The following is a 20,596-nucleotide window of genomic DNA, read 5'->3' as shown; positions in this document are numbered from 1 at the left end:
GCCCGGATATAGAATCAAAGGACCAAGGCATATCTACGGTATGGTATTCTTGCTACTCTTTCAACACAAGTGCCGTCAAAGACCATCCAGTTGCCAAAATACTCGGACAAAAATGCTCCACGAACCTACTATTTCTTCAAAACAGCTACCCCCAAATGCAGGATTATAACTTTTTTTCACGAGTAACGACTAAAGTACTCGGACAATAATACTCTATAAAACATACCATTTCATCAACCCCTCAGTTACAAATGAGTATAGCTAACCCCAGATCCAAAGATTACAACTTTTCTCGGCAGTAACGCCAGTAAGGGGTAAAGTACTCAGACAACAACGCTCCATAAAACCCATTAGTATTTTCTCTAATCAGATGCAAAGATTTGAACTTTTTCTCACCAGTAAGGACTAAAGTACTCAAAAAACAATGCTCTACAAAAAATAAGTACAAATAACTCCAGATGCAAAGATTACAACTTTTTCACCATTAAGGACTAAAGTACTTATAAAAGGGTAAAATGCAGCTAAACAATGCTAGATAAACCTGCTTAAGACTGTGAAACCAAGACTTTGAAATTCTAAAAGTTTATCGATACATTGCACTACTTAAATGGTTGTCACCTCCTTCATTGATTGATTGCAAGTTGAATATCTTCGACAGGCTCAACATGGCTATCGGCCTCCTTCACTGATGAGCACGCTTCTATTCCTTTGTCACGAATGCTCAAGGCCACCATTGTTTATTCTCACAATTTGATGAGAAAGTTGATGCCACAAAGCCATTATTTGAACCTAGGTTAAATCGTCCTAGTTAATTCTTTTCCAATTTTGGCTTCTAACCGTGTCTTCTTTTCTGCAAGTTGCACCTTTAAGTCCATTAAATACACGATTGATGCATTATGGATTCATGCTTTGGTTTTTCTTCTAGTGCGACAATAGCATAGCAACAGTATTTTGTTATTTTCTGCCAATAGGTATCTCGTATTCTATGCTATGTTCTTTTCCATTGTCATTCTGTCTTTTTGGCAATGAATGATACAACAAAGTTAAACCATACATGACCAAAAATTTAAACTGCAATATGGAGTCAATGATGCATCTTGTTCAATTATCCAAACAAAACCCGGAGTGTCGAACCTCCTTCCTGACACTTTCCTATATATGTGAAGTTTCTCATTGGGGCAACTTTCTGGTCTCGTATCCGGATGACCGCTCTCATCTATAACTTCAACATTAAACCCTGGCAACTTCTGAGCTAGCAGTTTACATGCTTCAAAACTTACTGAACAGTTGGACATCCAAAGGGATCGCATTGTCTCCAGCTTTGCAGCATTAGCCAACAGAGCCTCATCGAACCTCCTTCCTGACACTGTCCAGTATATGTAAAATTTCTCAACAGGGCAACTTTCTGGTCTAGTATCCAGATCACCCCTCAATTTCTGAGCTAGAAGCTTACGTGCTTCAAATTAAAACTGACTTTGTCTCCAGCTTTGTAGTAGCTTACGTGCTTCATGGGGGTATTAGGACCCCTGTGAAGTTGGATGTGTTGTGGTAACTTTGATCATAATTTGGGAGTATTAAATGCTTATCTCATTTTTAGAAAAAGAAAGTGATAAATTTCTTTTTATCTTCTTGTTTTGTTAGTTTAGTTTTCGAAGAATATAGTTATTTGACATGTGAGGTACCAGATACTCATGAAATAATTGTTTTTGCATATAAAACAAAAGTGTATATAAAAAAGTAGATAAAGCGTGTCTCTAGGCTTTCACCTATAGTTTAGTGATTACTTATGTATTTTTCCAAACTTTTATAACAGTGGATATTTATAATAAAGATAGAATACCATTTTATTTTATTTTTGTGAAATACAAGAGAATATTTTGATTATCCCCATTTACACCAATATCAAAAGTCTAAAAGTAGAAAGAAAAAATAACCCATCAATTCAATTAATTAAAGGGAAAAGGCTCAAATATGCCACTGAACTATCAGAAATGGCTCATTTATGTCATCCGTTACAAGTTAGGCTCATTCATGCCATCGCCATTATAAAACCGGTCCATCCATGCCATTACTTTTTAACGGTGGTTTTCTAAAAAAACTGTTTTACCACGTGGCCTCTTATTAGAGGTCCACGTCATTTTTTAATTTTTTAATTTATTTTTTTTTAGTTTTGATTCATTATGAAGAATTCACCCACACCCAACCTATCACCTTAACCCACTTTAATATTACTCTTAATTTTGACCCTAGATTTAAACACATATATAATCATTTAGTCTTCGAACATGAAATTTACACACTTGAATACTTCGTTTAAAATAATATAGGTTAGAATAATTAATAATTTAAAATGGCAAATGAATAAATTGTGATTAAAAATAATTTGTTTTGACTCTCGAAATCCAAACATCATCACATAATTTAGGATCAAAAGAATACCACATACATGAAGGACCACAACTTTTAATTAGGATGCCACAACTTTGAAGGTAGTGTTCCTGCTCGAGCTCACAAGAGACGAGGAACTCCTTACCAACTTTGAAGACGGAAACGACCAACTTGAATACAGAATCAACAAGCTGGAGGCAAGCTTGAAAATTATCAGGATTCACATACTACAGCAAGCATCTGATCTTCTCCAAGGAATGTTGAAAACATGTTAAGGCAAGAAAACACAATCAATTATAACCATATTGCTAAGGAAGTAATGATACTCTATTTGCCTTTCAATCTCGTTTGTGGTTCCGATCAGGTCAACGACAGTGGACCTGATCAAAAACACAAACAAAAAAAGCATAGGATGAAATTTAAAATTCAAAAATTGTTGCCTTCACTTAGATTCTTTATTTTAATTGCAGTTGCTGTTGGCGTAAGTTTTCTAGACTTGTTGTACATCATTTCAACCCTCGATGCCCGTGAGGCTTCTTTGTTGGTCTTCTCCTATTTTCTATCTAGGTGATAATCCCAACCATGCAGCTCCCTAAAAAAGTGTCCATCTGCATTGTTTTTCTTTCAGAGACACAACAGATGAAATTACATTATCGGATACACTTTCATATTTGCACTTGATTCGGATCTCACATCTATTAAGATAATTCCATAGGCCAGATTCTCTAGAAGTTACTTTCTACCCTATTTCTCTTCTTTAATTAGCTCTCAGATGATATAGTCTTCCATCAACCACCCATTTTCCCTCGAAGGAATTCTCTTACCGCACCTTCTGGCATATAATCATCACCCCGAGCGAGCAACCCAACTATATAAATTTAGGTCAGGGCAATAGCTATATTGGTTTTCCATTCTTATTAGATGCAGTACTAAGCTTCGAAGGCCCTCTAAGGGTCCAATGCACCCTAAAGGTTAGTCCAATCGCTATTGAATCTCTTTACAATGACACCAAAATTATATCTCTTCAAAATGCTTGACAAATAAACATGAGCAACAACCGACATTAGATCTTAAAAGGGTATCAGAACCATATTATTGGTCCCTCAGCCTTATCCGTTCGGACCTACCAAACTTAACTGTAAAATTGTAGACATTTTATTTGAACGATCTATGACTAATCAATAAAAACAGCATTCACAAAATTAGTGCACTCTATATGTGTTTCCACGATAACATTATCAGTAATACATACCTCCTATATATGAAGTGGTTTCATCTGCAAGCAGCTTATTTCTCTAAACCCATCTTTACTGCAGCCTCTTACGATAATCCGTTAAAAGTTGATCAACTGTCAGTTCCTTATATCTACAAAGAAAAGAAAAAAATAATGTCACAAAAAAAACATTAGCCATCTATTGCATTAGATGTGTAGTCTGTTGTAATAGATATGGAGTCTGTTGTAATAGATGTGGAGTCTGTTGCAACAGATGTGGAGTCTATTGCAACAGATGTGGAGTCTGTTGCAACAGATGTGGAGTTTGTTGCAACAGATATGGAGTCTATTGCAACAGATATGGAGTCTGATGAAATATATTAAACCAGCCTTTTTGGTGGTTTTATTTGTTCCAACAGTTTCTCCATCTATTGCAACATCAACAACAGCATAAACATCAACAAAAAAAAACATAAACAACATTTGTTCCAACAACATCAACAACAAAGAAGCAACATCCTTTGTTCTAGAACCATCAACAACATCACACCACAAGTTCCAACAATGCCAACCCCACCAACAATATCAATAACTGCACCAACAATAAGGAAACAAATAAAATACATACAAAAAAAATGATACTGCCAACAAGGCTTCTAAACTTCTCCCAATAGATGACTTTTTTCTCATATTGTAATAAGAATTCTCGATTTGTTTATTCAACACTTAAAAGTTCATTCAAATTTTTTTAATGAATATGATATGGGTAAATAGTAATTAAATAAAAAAACAAATGTAAATAACTATAACTTGCAAAGAAGAAAACGAGAATGAAAGAGCAATAATGAACCATATCTTAATATCAAAAAGGGGATCAAAATAGAAATTTAAGTCGAGGAAAGATATGGATCGGTTTAGATCCGAAAAGATCTTTATGAGAAGAGAAGAGAAAAGAGAGAAAAAAGGTTGTGACCCTAAATAGGAGAGAAAGAAAAAGATGAGAGTTGAATAAAATAAACTGCAGCTGAAGAAAGAGATGAGATGAGACAATTTCTATAGATGTATTGTGTACGTAGATGTGGTGGTTTTCAATATTCATTAATTAATATTCATTAATTTCATTAATAATTTGAGGGGAACGAGGAAGACTAAGACTACTGACATTGAAAAGACAAGACAAGACTTGTCAATGAACTCACTTTTGAGATATCCAAGAAATATTTTTTACCGCCTTTAGTAGTAAGTACTACTACTTGATATTATCTACTCGGACCAGAAGCTTACTTTAGAATTAAAAGAGAAAAACAGATTTCAAAAAGATATGCCATCTGTTGCAACATATATAAATATCTGTTTAGAAATCTAAACAGTTGAGTCATCTGTTACAACAGATATAAATATCTATTTAAAAATCCCAACAGCTCAGCCATCTGTGACAATAGATGAAAATGTTCATTTGATAATTAATAAAATCAGATATGTAATATGTTACAACAGATATAAATATCTGTTTGAAAATTTCCAACAGCTCAGTCAACTGTCACAACAAATGCAAATATCTATTTGATAATTAAATCAGATATGTCATCTATTGCAACAGATATGAATAACTGTTTGAAAATTTTCAACAGCTTAGTCATTTATTGCAATAGATTTTATTGCAATTAATTTATGTGGAACTAGGAATGAATGAATGAGCTCGCAGGGTCAACTACAAATCCAATTGAGTCTTTGCAATTGCATAGCAATGGTATTGTGTTCATCCTAACCCGAGTCGTCGATTGATCACTCTAAGTTGAAATGAGTTCTCATCAACTCAATGTTAGGATAGTAATAGTACCTAAGTTGATTTAGGTGGAACTAAAGATGAATAAATGAGATCCCAGGGTCAACTACAAATCCAATCGAGTCTTTGTAATTGTATGGCGTTGGTATTATGTTCATTCTGACCCGAGTCGTCGATCGATCACTCTGAGTTGAAATGAGTTCTCATCAACTTAATGTTAGGATAGTGATAGTACCTAAGTTGATTTAGGTGGAACTAGGTATGAATGAATGAGCTCACAGGTTCAACTATAAAACCAATCGAGTCTTTGCAATTGCATGACATTGGTATTGCGTTCATCCCGACCTGAGTCATCGATCAATCACTCTGAGTTGAAATAAGTTCTTATCAACTCAATATTAGGATAGTGATAGTACCTAAGTTGATTTAGGTGGAACTAGGGATGAATGAATGAGCTTGCAGGGTTAACTACAAATCCAATCGAGTCTTGGCAATTGTATGGAGTTGGTATTGCGTTCATCCCGACCCGAGTCATCGATCGATCACTCTAATTTGAAATAAGTTCTCATCAACTCAATGTTAGGATAGTGATAGTACCTAAGTTGATTTAGGTAGAACTAGGGATGAATGAATGAGCTCGCAGGGTCAACTACAAATCCAATCGAGTCTTTGCAATTGTATGGCGTTGGTATTATGTTCATTCTGACCCGAGTCATCGATCGGTCACTCTGAGTTGAAATAAGTTCTCATCAACTTAATATTAGGATAGTGATAGTACCTAATTTGATTTAGGTGGAACTAGGTATGAATGAATGAGCTCGCAGGGTCAACTATAAAACCAATCGAGTCTTTGCAATTGCATGGCATTGGTATTGCGTTCATCCCGACCTGAGTCATCGATTGATCACTCTGAGTTGAAATGAGTTCTCATCAACTCAATGTTAGTGATAGTACCTAAGTTGATTTAGGTGGAACTAGGGATGAATGAACGAGCTCGCAGGGTCAACTACAAAACCAATCGAGTCTTTGCAATTGTATGGCATTGATATTGCGTTCATCCCGACCCGAGTCGTCGATCGATCACTCTGAGTTGAAATGAGTTCTCATCAACTCAAGGTTTTAAAAACTATATCTTTTAAAATTTTTAAAATTAATTAAGATCAATTCGGACCAAATTAGCAATTTCAAAACTTGACATTCTTTTCTAAAATTACAAATCATCCATTTGCGCGAAACACTTTGCATTTCAAATATGAAGTTCTCACTTTTCTCTCTCTTTCGGGGTCTCGTCTTCCTCTCAACAATACAAACAATAACTACTCAACATATGGCTCAACCCTTCAAAATAGATCGATTTTCTTCCCATTTACGACTACATATTGTTGTTTTTTGTACTTCATTCCCATTTGTATCCGTTGTTTTCTCTGTCTTCGCATGTAACAAAGTTTGAGAAGAGTTCTACATTTGTTCTTTATTCTAAAAAATAAGGCTTTTTAGTTAATGATGAAAAAGAAGACTTTTAGTTGTATTATCTTCGAGAATGGGTTAACAATTTTGAGTTTTGATGCTAAAAAAGTAGGAAGCACCCGAGAAAACCCTAGTTTTTCTCTCAGTGTTTTGTTGACTATCATGGTATTGTTGGATGGTGTTTGTGGTGTTGTTGATGGTTGGTGGTGGTGGTGTTGGTATTTTTATTTTTTGGCAGTGGTGTCTGTGGTCTTGGTGTTGTTATTGGTGGCATTGGTGGTGGTCTTGGTGGTATTGGTTGTGGTAGTGGTGGTCCATCTGTTGAACAGGTGGAAGATCTGTTGGGAGATATTAAATAGGTCTTCAAAATGATTCCCCATCTATTCCAACTGATGGGTTATCCGTTGGAGTATTTTCTTGTAATGTGGCATAGAATAATTTATTGAAATTTTTCGACCTGTTGCAACAGGTGGAATATCTGTTGAGAGATATTAAATAGGTCTTCAAATAGATTCAGGTTCCCCATCTGTTCCAACTGATGGGTTATCCGTTGGAGTATTTTTTTGGTTATGTGGTAAGAATAATTTATTGAAATTTGTCTCACCTTTTTTAAAAAAATTATGCAGACATCAAATGAAATGTATTTTTTGTTTTTCTTTTGTTTGTAGTTAAAAGATGTCTCCCAAAAGAAAAGAAACTGAAAGTGGAGAAAGTTGATCAACTTCTTATCAGTAAACAAAAAAGGCTGGAGTACAGATAGATTTGGAAGAACTTCCAGAACAATCGCAGTCAGGGAAAAATGAAGCCGAGGAAAGTGATAACACTTCCTCACCAATGGGGCATGAAATAATATCAAAATTTCAGCATGATTTTGTCAAAACCATTAGTATTGGATGAAGTCTGGATCAACTACTGTGGTATGCCGATTTATTTTGGATTGAAAGAGTTTCCATTGTGATGGGCTTGAGATGCTATCGTCCAGAAGAACCTCTCATTAAGAAAACACCCCACAAAGGGTCCAACAAACACAAGGTAAAAAAAAATGGGTTGTTGGGCATTATTGGACCTAGCTACAAAGTGGAGGATTTGATAACGGATCTCAAGAATAAAGACATACCAAAGCACTATATGGAGAAATTGTGCTTAGTTTGGTTTGTCCATTCCATTTTATTGGCAGGAGACATCAAGAAAGTCATAGAACGTAATTTTTGGTGCTTGCTGATGATTTTGGAAAATTCAACGATTATCCCTAGGGATACGACAGGTACTACTTAACTGTCAAATATTTACTGGAGAGCTAAAGTCAAAGACGACCACATTATACGGCTTTCGTTGGGCTTTCATGGTAAAATTAATCACTATTTTTACTCATTCATTAATTTATATTGAATATACTTGTGACCTTTTTTTGCTTGCTTCCTGTTTATAATTTTTAGGCTTGGGCATGTAAAGTCATTCCTCCCCTCCGAAAGCATTTTAAGGATTAACCAGATAAGGTTTCTTATCCAAGGATCCTTAGGTGGTTGGCTGCAGTAGAGAGCAGCAAAATAAATATTAACAAGGATGATCTTTTTAACCCTCCGAATGATGTAGTACATCTTCTTTCAACTAAAATAATTTTCCTCAAAGAAAGATATTGAAACAGATGTTCCATCTATTGTGACAGATGGGTAGTCTGTTGCAACAGATTACCCGTCAACTGCAACTGGTGTAACAAATGGGTAATCTGTTGCAACAGACGATCCATATTTCATAACAGATTAACCATATATTTCTCTGGTCTCTGAACCCTACTCAACAGATTACCCATCTACTGTAAATTATACAACAGATGGGTATTCTGATGCAACATATTATCAATATATTTCAACATACAAATTAGCTGTTATAGTAGCTAGATCATCTGTTGTATAAGTTGGCTGTGTTAATATAACCCGAGCCCCATGTAACCCAACTAACTGCAAATTATTATTATATGATTTAAATTTCTCCTGTCTTTTTTTATAGGTTGTGCATCCTTGGATCGTGCCTACCATTGGTGAGCTGGGGATGACTTCTTTTCTTACTCTGGGTCTTGTTGATACAAAAGAGGACCCAACAGTGGAGTTAATAAAGAAGGAATTGGATTGAGCAACATCCATAAGAAGAGCAGTTAGGCAAGGACAGTCTAATGTTGAAACTCTTCACAGACAAACTCAAACTGCAATAGATCCGGGTGCTTCTTCTGGGTGTGTTGCTGGTGGAGTTGTTTGTGATGGTGGCAGCCATCCTGCTACTGTTGTTGTTACTGCTGCTACTAGTCGTGATTATGAGCATGTTGGTGCTCAATAAAAAACAACTATTTTTAAAAGACCCCTTGCACAGGTCCTCCCTCTTACCCCTACACCGGTCTCTTCCACCCTTACAGTGGTCCCTCTCACCCCTCCTCACCCTCATGTTCTCATAGCAAATGCAAAGTGTGTAAGGACAGAGAGAATAAACTCCTCGACAAACTAAAGGCTATTGCTGAAGCTGTCGAGGAGTTAAAATCTAGGAGAGGTGTTATACCATCAAACGAGGTGAGGAAGCCATGCACTCCTACAGTGGAGGTTAGGAGGAAGAGAAGAAAAATTAGAACAATTCTATCTATTCTGAAATCAGCAAAAATTGCAACCCCCCCTCCCCCTCTCCATTAGTTGTTGAAGTTTAGGGGCCGCTAAAGAAGGTGGACATATTAGCGGTGCTTGGCAAGGAGAAGAAGAAGGAACTGGAAGAATTCATCAAGATGAAGGTTGTAAAAAAATACACCATGCATTCATTTGCCGCCAAAGACTTCTCGAATATGACAAATATATGTGTGTGGTATGAGGACAAGGTAAGTTTACTTTTGCTAACCTACCCTTCCAATCTACTCCATAAAAAAAATTCTAAGCAGATGTGTAATATATTGCAAAAACTTGGTATTCTGTTGCAACATAATACACATCTATTGTATAAGTTGAGCCGGCTTGGTAATCTGTGAACTGATTTAGAGAACCCTCTGCATCGGATTCTTTTGACTGTGTTTTTATTCTTTACAATTACTAAACTATTTAAAAATTATCTTCTTATACCGCAATATGTTGATGAAATTCTCTGCCTTATGAGGGCAGGCAATTAGCGTACCCGGATGCTTATGATGCTACCGATAGGATAATGGACCTCAAATTCTACAACAATTTCAAGGATAGGTACGCTAAACTCTGTAAGATAGCTAATTCTGATGGACCGGTATTTAATCAGTTAGTTTCTACATTCCAATGGGATGAAGAAGTGATTAAATATGTTAGAGGGAAGAGGACATATCCACACGGCAAGAGTTGGACCAAGGCAAAGAGAATCCTTACAGTCATGAACGTGGATTTCACCTATTTTCTCACCGTTTAGATACTACTATATGAGGGAAATATTAAGGTTTACGACTATAACTTACCTGTCTTCAACGAGAAGACGTTTTTAACCCACATGCAGCCATTCTTGAAGTTGTTGCCCAAGTTGTTGACGCAGAGTAAGCTGATAGATTATTTGTTGACTGAAGTCTTGGTGAAGGAATCATGGAATTTTGAAGGTCGAAATAAGAACATCCAGCTCCCAAAAAATACAATCGATGCAGCGTGCGGGTCATACTCTTTTGCATACATCGAGTGTTTCCTGACCGACACACAAATGACCAGTGTGTGTGACACCATTTTGGGAAAGATGCAATGGGTCTGGGCATATGGGGTACTAACTAAATGGTTGGAGTCCGTGTATAAAAAAGAACATATACAAAGACAGAGACGAACACGATAATAAATTTTCATTTCAAGCCAATTCACTTTACATGTAGGGGCAATAATTTTTATGTCTGGCCAAGTTAAATTTTTATAATGCAACAGATTTTATATCTGTTGTAATAGATATAGTACCTGTTGTGACAAACTAATTATTTGTTGGAATAGGTTGGTCATCTGTTGCATTATACAAATGTTCCCTGTCTATCTATCGCAACAAATTTACGATCTGTTACAACGTATAACTTATCTTTTGCAACAGATCGGTAATCTGTTGGAGCAAATCAAAAAAGTAGGAAGACCTATTATATAATTTCCAGCAGATGACCTACGTGTTGCATCTCATGCTACAACATATGCCTAAATTTGTCTGATAAAATAAATCGAAGCCTTCGGAAATTACATGAAATAACTCAACAAATAAATGAAATGTAAAAAAAAATTATTATGGGTACAAACGATGTACTCTACAAATAAATCAACAAGTTAACCAAGGAGGATAGGTTATTACATTGACGGACTCAAGCTATAAGGATCTAATCAATATGGATAAGTTGTTCTTCATCCAGTGCTACGAAATTTGGCTTTGGTCATCATGAATCTTTAACGTCGGTTGCGTACAGCTGTGACATCCACCTAGAAAGCCAGAATTGTCAATACAAAGTAGAGATATACAACAGATTTTCCATCTGTTACAACCGATGAGTCTTATGTTGCATCAGATGGATTATCTATTTGGATAAATTTGAACAGGTAAATTAGAATAGTATGATAATTTTGAACAGATGACCCATCTATTGCAACATAAGACTCATCTATTGAAACAGATATATGCCTGTTTGTTTTTTGGAACAAAAGATGTACATTCACCTTCTTCAGCTCATGCTGCTCTTCTGTGGCCCTTGCACACTGAACATCGGTGCAAGACAAATACAGAGGCATTTCAATCTTACTTTTTTTATGATTGATGATGCCTTGGAAGTGTCTTTCCTTCTCCTCTTAGCCTCCTTGATCTCTAGTGGAGTGTCTGGATATGAAATCCTCTTTGATGGAATAACACCCCTCTTAGATATCATCTTATTTACAGAAGCAGTTAGTGCATTAATAGCATTAATCACTCCATTGTGTTTTGCCTTGCAGTCTTGACATTTTCATGAAGAACATTCGCTACATGTTGTAAAATCTGGAGAAAAATCTGTACAACCATTACGATCATAATCATAATGGCTTGTTGTTTCAAAAACTGTAAAAGGAGCATCATTATCTCCACCCACCAAAAATTATTTTTCTTGTGATGGTTGTTGCTCTAAACAATTCCATTTTTATTCCATCAATGACCTTAGGGTCTGATAAAGTTTGCACAGACCGTAAAGTAAGAAAAAATGGCATCTTCAACTCTCGATTAGTCAGAACAAGCCACGGATGGACAATCTAAAATAAATCGATACATATATTAAGAATGATGATGAAATCATTTAATCATTAATTAAAACAAAAACTTGATTAGAATTGGACTTACTGCTTCCTTGGGGGGATTGAAAAGATCAAGAAATTTTGCATTTTTATCGGTTTTGGCCGACATCCATCTCAGAATTCTTGAACAGGAAACTTCTTCCTGGTAGTTCACTTGTTGTCTCAAATAAGAAATGGCTTCAAAAGCCCAAGCTTATAACATAACGCCAATAAATCAAAAGCATTATTGGATAAAAAAATGATGAATCATATCCTGATAAAAGAAATATTTACCATGAAGGTCCATGGAAAACCATATAAGTTGACTGTTTTTGGCGTTAACGGAGTCAACAAATATTCGACAGTCATTTTGAAGCTTTCATAACCCCAAGGATAGCTATTAAATGCCTCAAGATCCTCGAAGAGATTAATTAAATCGAGGTTTATATTGTTGTTAATGTCTCTCGCCCAAAGAACATTATGTACAAACCAAACCAAGCACAATAATTACTTGTGCATCTTTGAAAGTCCTTTACCTTTCAACGCTTCTATCAGATTTTTGTTTTTGAAGCTTGGATCAACAATGGACACCAGTTCATCACGATCACTCGACTTGCCTTTTCCTTTTTTGGGTGTGCGGGGTGCTTTTTTTGGGTCAGAGTAGGTATAACTTGAGAAGGAGAAGGAGGATAACATTTAGTCCGGTAATTATGGCAAACTCCTTCCAACCAAAACAAACAGGCATGCCACAGTAATTTATCCACACCTCATCCATCTTATCTTTGTTTTCATACATAAACCAGCGCTTGAGAAGATCATATACCATTTTCATCTAGAAACGAGCATTGTTGTCCTCCAGCAAATCAAGATATTACCCAAAGCAGCTTTTCCTGAAATAAGAATCCAATTTTGGTTCTCGAATTATTTTTCTGTAGGAGTCAAAAGATTTTCCCATGATTGACTTAACCACGAGATCACCCATTAAATCTATGCCACCATCGCACTGCATTCTCACAGGATAACGATCAATGCTGAAGGTTTTGACTAACTCTTCGGTGGAAGGGCTATTAGCATTTGGATCATCTACTTTGAAAGATTTCTCCTCCCCGTGTTCATTATATTCTGCTCCTGATTGAGATAATGTTTGTAAAGCAAGCTCATAGAGTGGTGGATGTAGCTGAGCTGCTGCACTTGTTCCTTTACTTGGACTTGATTCGATTTCTTTTCTTTTGGGATCCATGTTATCTTAAATTAATAGGAACATAACATAGATTATAATTTATTAATGCATAACAGTAATATAACAGTTCCAACAGACAACTAATTTGTTGCACCAGGTATGTTATCTACTGCAACATATAACCGACCTATTGCAATAGAGGAGTAATCCGTGAGAACCATAAAAATAGCACTAATTTGTTGCACTTGGTATTTTATCTGATGCAACATATAACTAACCCATTGCAACAGATGAGTAATCCGTTGGAAACCATAAGAACAGATCATTAATCTGTTGCACCAGGTATTTTATCTGTTGCAACATATAACCGACCTGTTGCAATGGATAAGTAAACCATTGGAAAGAATAAAAATGGATTACTAATCTGTTACACCAGGTATGTTATCTGTTGCAACATATAATCGACCTATTTCAACGAATGAGTAAACCTTTGGAGAGAATAAAAACAGTCCTAATCTGTTGCAAAATGAAGAGTAAACCATTGGAAAGAATAAAAATAGATCACTAATCAGTTATCCGTTGGATCAATATTGTTTAGATTTCTTCCAAACAAATGAGTCGTCTATCGCAACAGATGAATGATCTGTTAGATTGTTCACCTGTTGCATTACATTTTAATAGTTGCATCAGATTTTCATCTGTTGGATCAGATTTTCATCTGTTGCATCATATGTTTCATCTATTACATCAGATATTTCAGCTATTGCAATACCATTTTAACTAAGACAAACAACAAATCAACCCAGCAACACCAACACATAACACACACACTAAGAACATTAACTGTGACCAAAAATCACCAACAAATTCGAATCAATAGTACGACAACAAGAAGAAGAAATGCCAGAAATTAGGGTTTTATTCAGTTCACATTTCTATACTAGAAGAGTAGTTGGCTCAAGTTCCTCTGTTTCTTCATAATTTTTTACCTATGAAAAAGTAAATGGGACGATGAAGAACTCGAAGTTGTTGTCGCTAGAGAAGTATTCACGTCGATTGACGGTTGAAAGTCGAAAAGAAACTCGCCCGACTATTTGTCATTGGAGGTTGAAGGGAGAAATTTTGTAGAAGTGTTGGTTAGGAGAGAGTTAAGAGAAGCTGGAGAGAGAGGAGAGAGTGGTTGATTTGGATTGAAGTGGGGTGTGGATTGGGCTGATTTATATTTTTTAAAAGATTAGAAAGTTTTGAAAATATTAATCAAGTCCACGATTAACTTAATCAAGTTTCCTAACGATGTTTGACCCTATCTATTGGTCAATGTCACCAATCATTCATTCAAGAGTTAAAAGACATCTTTCCTTCAATTTTCTCAAGTAACTAATACTCAATAATCGGTAATGATATGAATTAAAAAATTACAACATATTTTAAAATTTACAAAATATACACATCAAAAAAAATGATAAACATATGAAATTTGATAATTTCAACATATTTTAATACTATCAAAACATACACAATAATAAAATTAAAAAATAAAAAAATCACTAAAACAATAAATATAATATCATAATAGGTCATTGAATGTAATATGACCTAATGAAAACATTTGACAACCAATAATCATACATCTATAAATTGATTGAACAATATTTTTTATCTTTCCACCACGTTCTCCTGAATAATCAACATGTCAACATCACATAATTAAAAACAGATATAAAAAACAACATTAACTTTTTCTCTGAATGTCTTTTTCTTAATCAATAATTAGACAATATATATTCCAAAAAGAAAAAAAAATAATTAATGCAAAATATCAAAGTTAATATCCAAGATATATCCGAGGCATCCCATCTTCCTTCATGATATATCATGATTGAATGTAAATTAACACAATTCATATTTATGTGTCTCATTTTTTTTATTTTTTGCAATTTATTGGATGGTTTTTTTTCTACAAAAATGTTCAAACGTTGTATGAAACAACAACTTGTCGAAGTTTTTTATTGAAATAATATTTCTTATAAAAAAAATGAATGTATATGAAAGTGAAAAAAGAAATCGAATTGTTTAAAAATGGAGAAAAAATGGTTAAAGAGAGAATAGTGGTGTGAAAAAATGGTTAAAGAGAGAATAGTGGTGTGGTTGGTATCTATTAGTTACTATTAACTATATTTAAGGAAGGGATATTGTTATTTAAGTTTAATTATATTTAAGGAAGGAATATTGCATTTTAGTTATATTAAATCTATATTTTTCTTTTCTGTAATGATTTTGATATTCTTTTTTTTTTAAATGAAAAATGTATAAAATATTTTTTTTTTATTTTTTTTAATGAAAGTTGCTTTAACTTGAAAACTAAAAAGAGTTGCTATAACTTGCAATAAAAAATATAATAAGTTTATTTAGTTAATTTTCCCATATCATAATAATATGCTAAACTACTCTATTTATTGAGTTTGTCTTTATATTTTTATTTGTTTGACTCAACGATTGATTCTCTTAAAAGTTTTTATAATAATATTCAGTTTCTGATAGATTACATACTGTTTAATTAAGTTAATAGATAAATATAAAAATTAAATATTCTATAATTTCTTTATCTATTAAAATACTTATATTTTATAACTTTAATTAACACAGCTGTTATTATAACATTATTTGTACAAATGTTGACAATACTTATTCAATGACACAATTAAAAAGATTGTATTTTAAAATTATTTTTAGCATGTTGATTTATCTTCAAAGAATTAAAATAATATTTTTAAAAAAATAATACCATACATCTATTTTTATTTTATGTGTCTTGAAGAATTTATCTTATTTATCACTCTTTTTTGATGCACCTTTTTGGCATATATATGAATGCCATATTATGAAATATTTCATAAAAATATCAACCAATTTTTTTTTATTTTTTTTAAAAAATAGTCTTCATTATGTAGTCTATTCTATTAAGAAATTAGTATTCTTTCATTAAATAATCCATAAGGAAAATTGGATTGTGCACATATAAAAAGGGTCAAGATATGAGTAATATATTATATATTCACTTACACTAAAATTAAGAACTAATTAAGGTTGCCACATAATTTTTTCGATTGAATTATTGTAAAATTCGGTCATAGTGACTTTTGTGATGGTCGGAGCAAAGTTAAACGACTTTTGTGTAATTAAAGAATGAAAAGTGGCTTTTAAGTAATAGATACAAAGTTAAGTGACCATAGATTTACTCAAATAAGGAGTTATAGCGCGTTGTTTGTATCTGAAAACTAAACCTGAATACCAAATAACAAAATAGCTGCTTGTTAGCTACTTGTTATATACGTTGTAATTGTTACATTAACCAACTTAACATGTCATTATCTCAATGAAAACAACTTAATTGGATCTATCGATCCCCACATCAATTAACAACTTAAGAGACCTTCAGGGCTTGTACATGAGGAATAACAAACTTGGCTAGGGGGTTTACTCCAAGAAATCATTTAAAATCACAGGTTCAACTCCTATGATTTTCTGTTAGAGTTCGTGTCCTACTGATTATCATATTTTTACCTAACTATTGCTTATCGATGGAACGGGTTGCCTGACGTGTTCCAAGGAAGCAGAAAAATAGAAAGCAAAGAACACAATGATTTTTACGTGGAAAACACCCGAATCAAAAGATGTAAAAAACCACGACCTGCACCTCCACAGGATTTAACTCCAACTTCACTAAATAACTCTGAGCCTCAACAACGACTGATTACAAATCTCTTGTAACCAACAAATAGGAATTATAAACTCTAATCCCTATAACTCAACAACTAGGTATTATAAACTCTAATTTCTTTGACTCAACAACTAGAAATTATAAACTCTAAATCCTAACTATACACACACCTCCCAAGGTATGCGTTTCCAAAGTCTCTGCGTTTTCCCCAACTCAAAGACTATCTCCTAATTCAGTTTATCACACACTAAAACTACACTAAAACTAATATTACATTAATAACTCAAACACAATGAACAACTCTAAAAATCAAAGCTAAAACTCTTAGCTTGATTCTATACTTAGGACCAGGTTCTTCAATGTGTTTCTTCAGTGATTGAGTAGCACTTCGTGAAGTCAATCTGTCGATTGTGCTTTTCTTCTTTGTAATCACGTGAATTATTCTGAATGATGCATCTTCTATTTAAGCACAGCTCTTCAAAGAGCCATTCTTTATTTCAAACTCCTTCTTTAATTAGAACTGTCATTGCATAGAATTCTACTTCAAGTAAGACTATTTCTTTAATTCGTAAGACTATTTCTTTAATTCCAACTCTTGTCTCCTTAGTGCTGTAGTAAAACTCCAACTCTTTTAAATTAGCACATGTTTATTTATTAGAATCTTTCTCCTCCCACATAGAGGACTCTTTAAGATAAACTCATAAGTGAAACTCCTTCTTCACGTAGGACTCCTTTTTCAACTCAAATTACTTTCTCTGTCATTAAGTGTTTAAATCAAATTCAACTTGTTATATTCCCCACATGATCAGTAGCTTGAGTATATCGGAATTAGGTTTTCTTATTCGTTCTTGTCTTTAAGAAATCTTGTCTGCATCTATCAGTGAAACTGAAAATCTGCTTTCCTATGCATGGACCAACTCAAGTAATATGTTTCATTCATGCGTCAGTTTATCAATCATCAAAACTATATAGTACCCAACAAATTCCCCCTTTTTGATGATGACAAACCTCTTGTCTTTGTGCATTCAAATATCTTCACCTGTAGGCACTAAAGTATAAAATACTAGAGTGAAACAAGTTAGTCAATGGATTATAGACATAACACAACCCTCTTATCTTCCCCCTTTTGGCATCATCGAAAAACCATTTTAATGCAATAATATACTAGCCAAAGTGATTTGTTATGCTATTCATGGCCACTGGGGCTATCACCAAAACAATCGGACAAAGACTTTAGCCAACCTAGTAATGTATTAAAGAGTGCAAAAATATGAGTCAATTTAGAAAAGATAACCATTCCATTTAACTGACAGAGCATGTTCCACATTAAGCCTAAGCTAGTACTGAACAAAGCAAAATAATTGAGCATTAAAAAAATATGGTATAAAAGTGGGACATGGCTAAGGATATAAATAGTGAGGAGCTGATGAGGAAGGTGGAACAGGTGATATCAACTGTGTCAATTGATGAATGACTTCAACATTTTCATCTCTCTATCAATCAAGGTCAAGCTTCAAAGTCATGATCCCAGCCTTAAGGACCTCTTATTCCACTTCATAACTATCTTGTGCAGCTTCTAGTTCAGATTTTTTTTCAAATGAGTGTTAGCCCTCCTTATTAAAATAGGTAGAGCAACATGATTCATTTGTTCAAGAACATCTATTTTTTTTATAAGTCAAACCTGATTTACGACTGATAAGTCCAAAAAAAATAACCAATTAGGAACTAAAAGGGAAAGCATGTCCCTTTTTATTCTTTAGAAACATGTGTTGCATGTTATTGATGATCAAGATTGGCAAATCCATGGTACACAATTGATATTTTGGTTGAGAAAGAAGAAGGAATTTCTGGTATAGGATAAACACATTTGTGCACACTCATTTGGAGAGAATCAAAGAAAGTTTGGTCAATAATTCATTAGCTTTATTAGACAATGAGAGGATTAAGTGTGTGTAATTGAACAGGTGTGCTCAACTGTTTCAACTTAGATACTTTATGCTTATGTCAGTGTAGAACATACCTGATAAGAAGAACTTTGTGGTCACAATTGCTTGCTTGCACAATCTAATACAAAATTAGGTTAGAAAAGTCAAAAATCTGGAATTCGGACACGCAACTAAATGTGCAAGACTGAATAGAATAAATTTTTAGCTAATAAGATTAAAAATAAAAATAAATATTCTAGTCAATCATTGAAGGGATTTCATGCAATTTTAATCATCCCCAAGTCTAACCTATTCCTTTCAAAATGCTCTCTACTTAGTGCCTTTGGTGCTTCTCCAGTCAATTAAGTAACCCACATAGTCAACATTTTTATAGCCCTCAAGAGTGAAATTGCTTTTCTTTGGATATCATAGTCTCAAGCCATTGATTCCCATGAGATATCTCAAGATTCTTTTGACAACACCAATTTTTATGAACTACCAACAAAATTACCAGCAACTTGTGTTGGTTTTATTAATACATCCATTTCTTTATTTGTTTGTTCCCCCTGTCAATATGCCCTCAGTCTGTAAAACAGTTGAACTGGGTGGTACAATATGTTCATGTGCATGCTCATCAGTTTCACAGTCATTCTCTTTTCTCATTTTTTTTAAATCTCCCTTGCTTCCCCTTACACGAGCACTACAAATCTGGCCATCTTTTAACTTATCCATTCCCTATTTAAATGTGGTAAGTGAAAGAAACTTTATTTTCTTTTAGTCTTATGCCTTGAGCAAGCTTTATTTATGCACAAATTTTGCTTGCCTCCTTTCACTCTTACCATCAAAACAATTAAGGGTTAACTTTAGGCACCCAGACAAGCTTGGGTCCTTTCTTATGAGTAAATGGATGAATCAGATTCTTCTAGCCCATGCAGGCAATAGGTTACATGACCTATTTCTTTGACCAGGTTTAGCTACCCTTTTCTTGGTCTGAGATAGTTTATTTGTCATATTTAGATAGTTTATTTGTCATATTTAGACTGCTAGATCTGCTTGGATGTCCAAGGTTTTCATAGATATAGCACAAGTCTTGATAAGAATCAAGATTTTTGTGAAAACCCAAACCAACTTTTTCACTGTGATATGATTCACTCAACTTATGAACAATTCTTGAGGAATTTGTCCACCTGTTTTCTCTTTCAAGGTCAAATTTTAGTTTAGAGACTTCTTGACTCAGTTTATTCATCATTTCTATTGCATTATTGCACTCTTCTTTGTACTTGACCAATTCAAATTCAACTTTTTATTGTTCTTTACTCTTGGTGTTTTTTCCTTTTTTAGAGTATTTCAATTTTAGAACTTCAAACTTAAGATCATTATTTGAAGAATCAAGTTGCTCAACCTTTTTCTTGAGAGAGCAGTTTTTCTGTTCAATAGTGTTTTTGCAAGCTTCTAAATCAATAAAATCAAATTTGATTCTTGCTAGACTATTGAACAGCTCATCCCTATCAGAAATTGATTCTTGGAAATCATCAATTAGTGCACTCATCAAGGAAATAAGTTTTGTTTAGAAAACAAATGCAACTTTTCTTTAAGTTCAAGTATACTTACCTCAGGAGAATCATGTTCTTCCTCCAAGTATGAATCTCCAAGAGCCATGAGTGCTGCTTCAT

At 34.1% G+C, this 20,596-nt stretch overlaps 1 pseudogene; it reads right to left on the bottom strand.

The window, feature by feature from the left end:
* LOC107874508 overlaps nt 1–20,582 on the bottom strand; it is a 33,571-nt pseudogene extending 12,989 nt beyond the window's left edge.
* Between the last annotated feature and the right edge of the window lie 14 nt (nt 20,583–20,596).

The sequence above is a fragment of the Capsicum annuum genome, chromosome 6, assembly GCF_002878395.1.
Source record: "Capsicum annuum cultivar UCD-10X-F1 chromosome 6, UCD10Xv1.1, whole genome shotgun sequence".
Classification (NCBI taxonomy): domain Eukaryota; kingdom Viridiplantae; phylum Streptophyta; class Magnoliopsida; order Solanales; family Solanaceae; genus Capsicum; species Capsicum annuum.
Note: the sequence above shows the minus strand (reverse complement) of the source record. Positions and strands in the feature narration are given on the sequence as shown.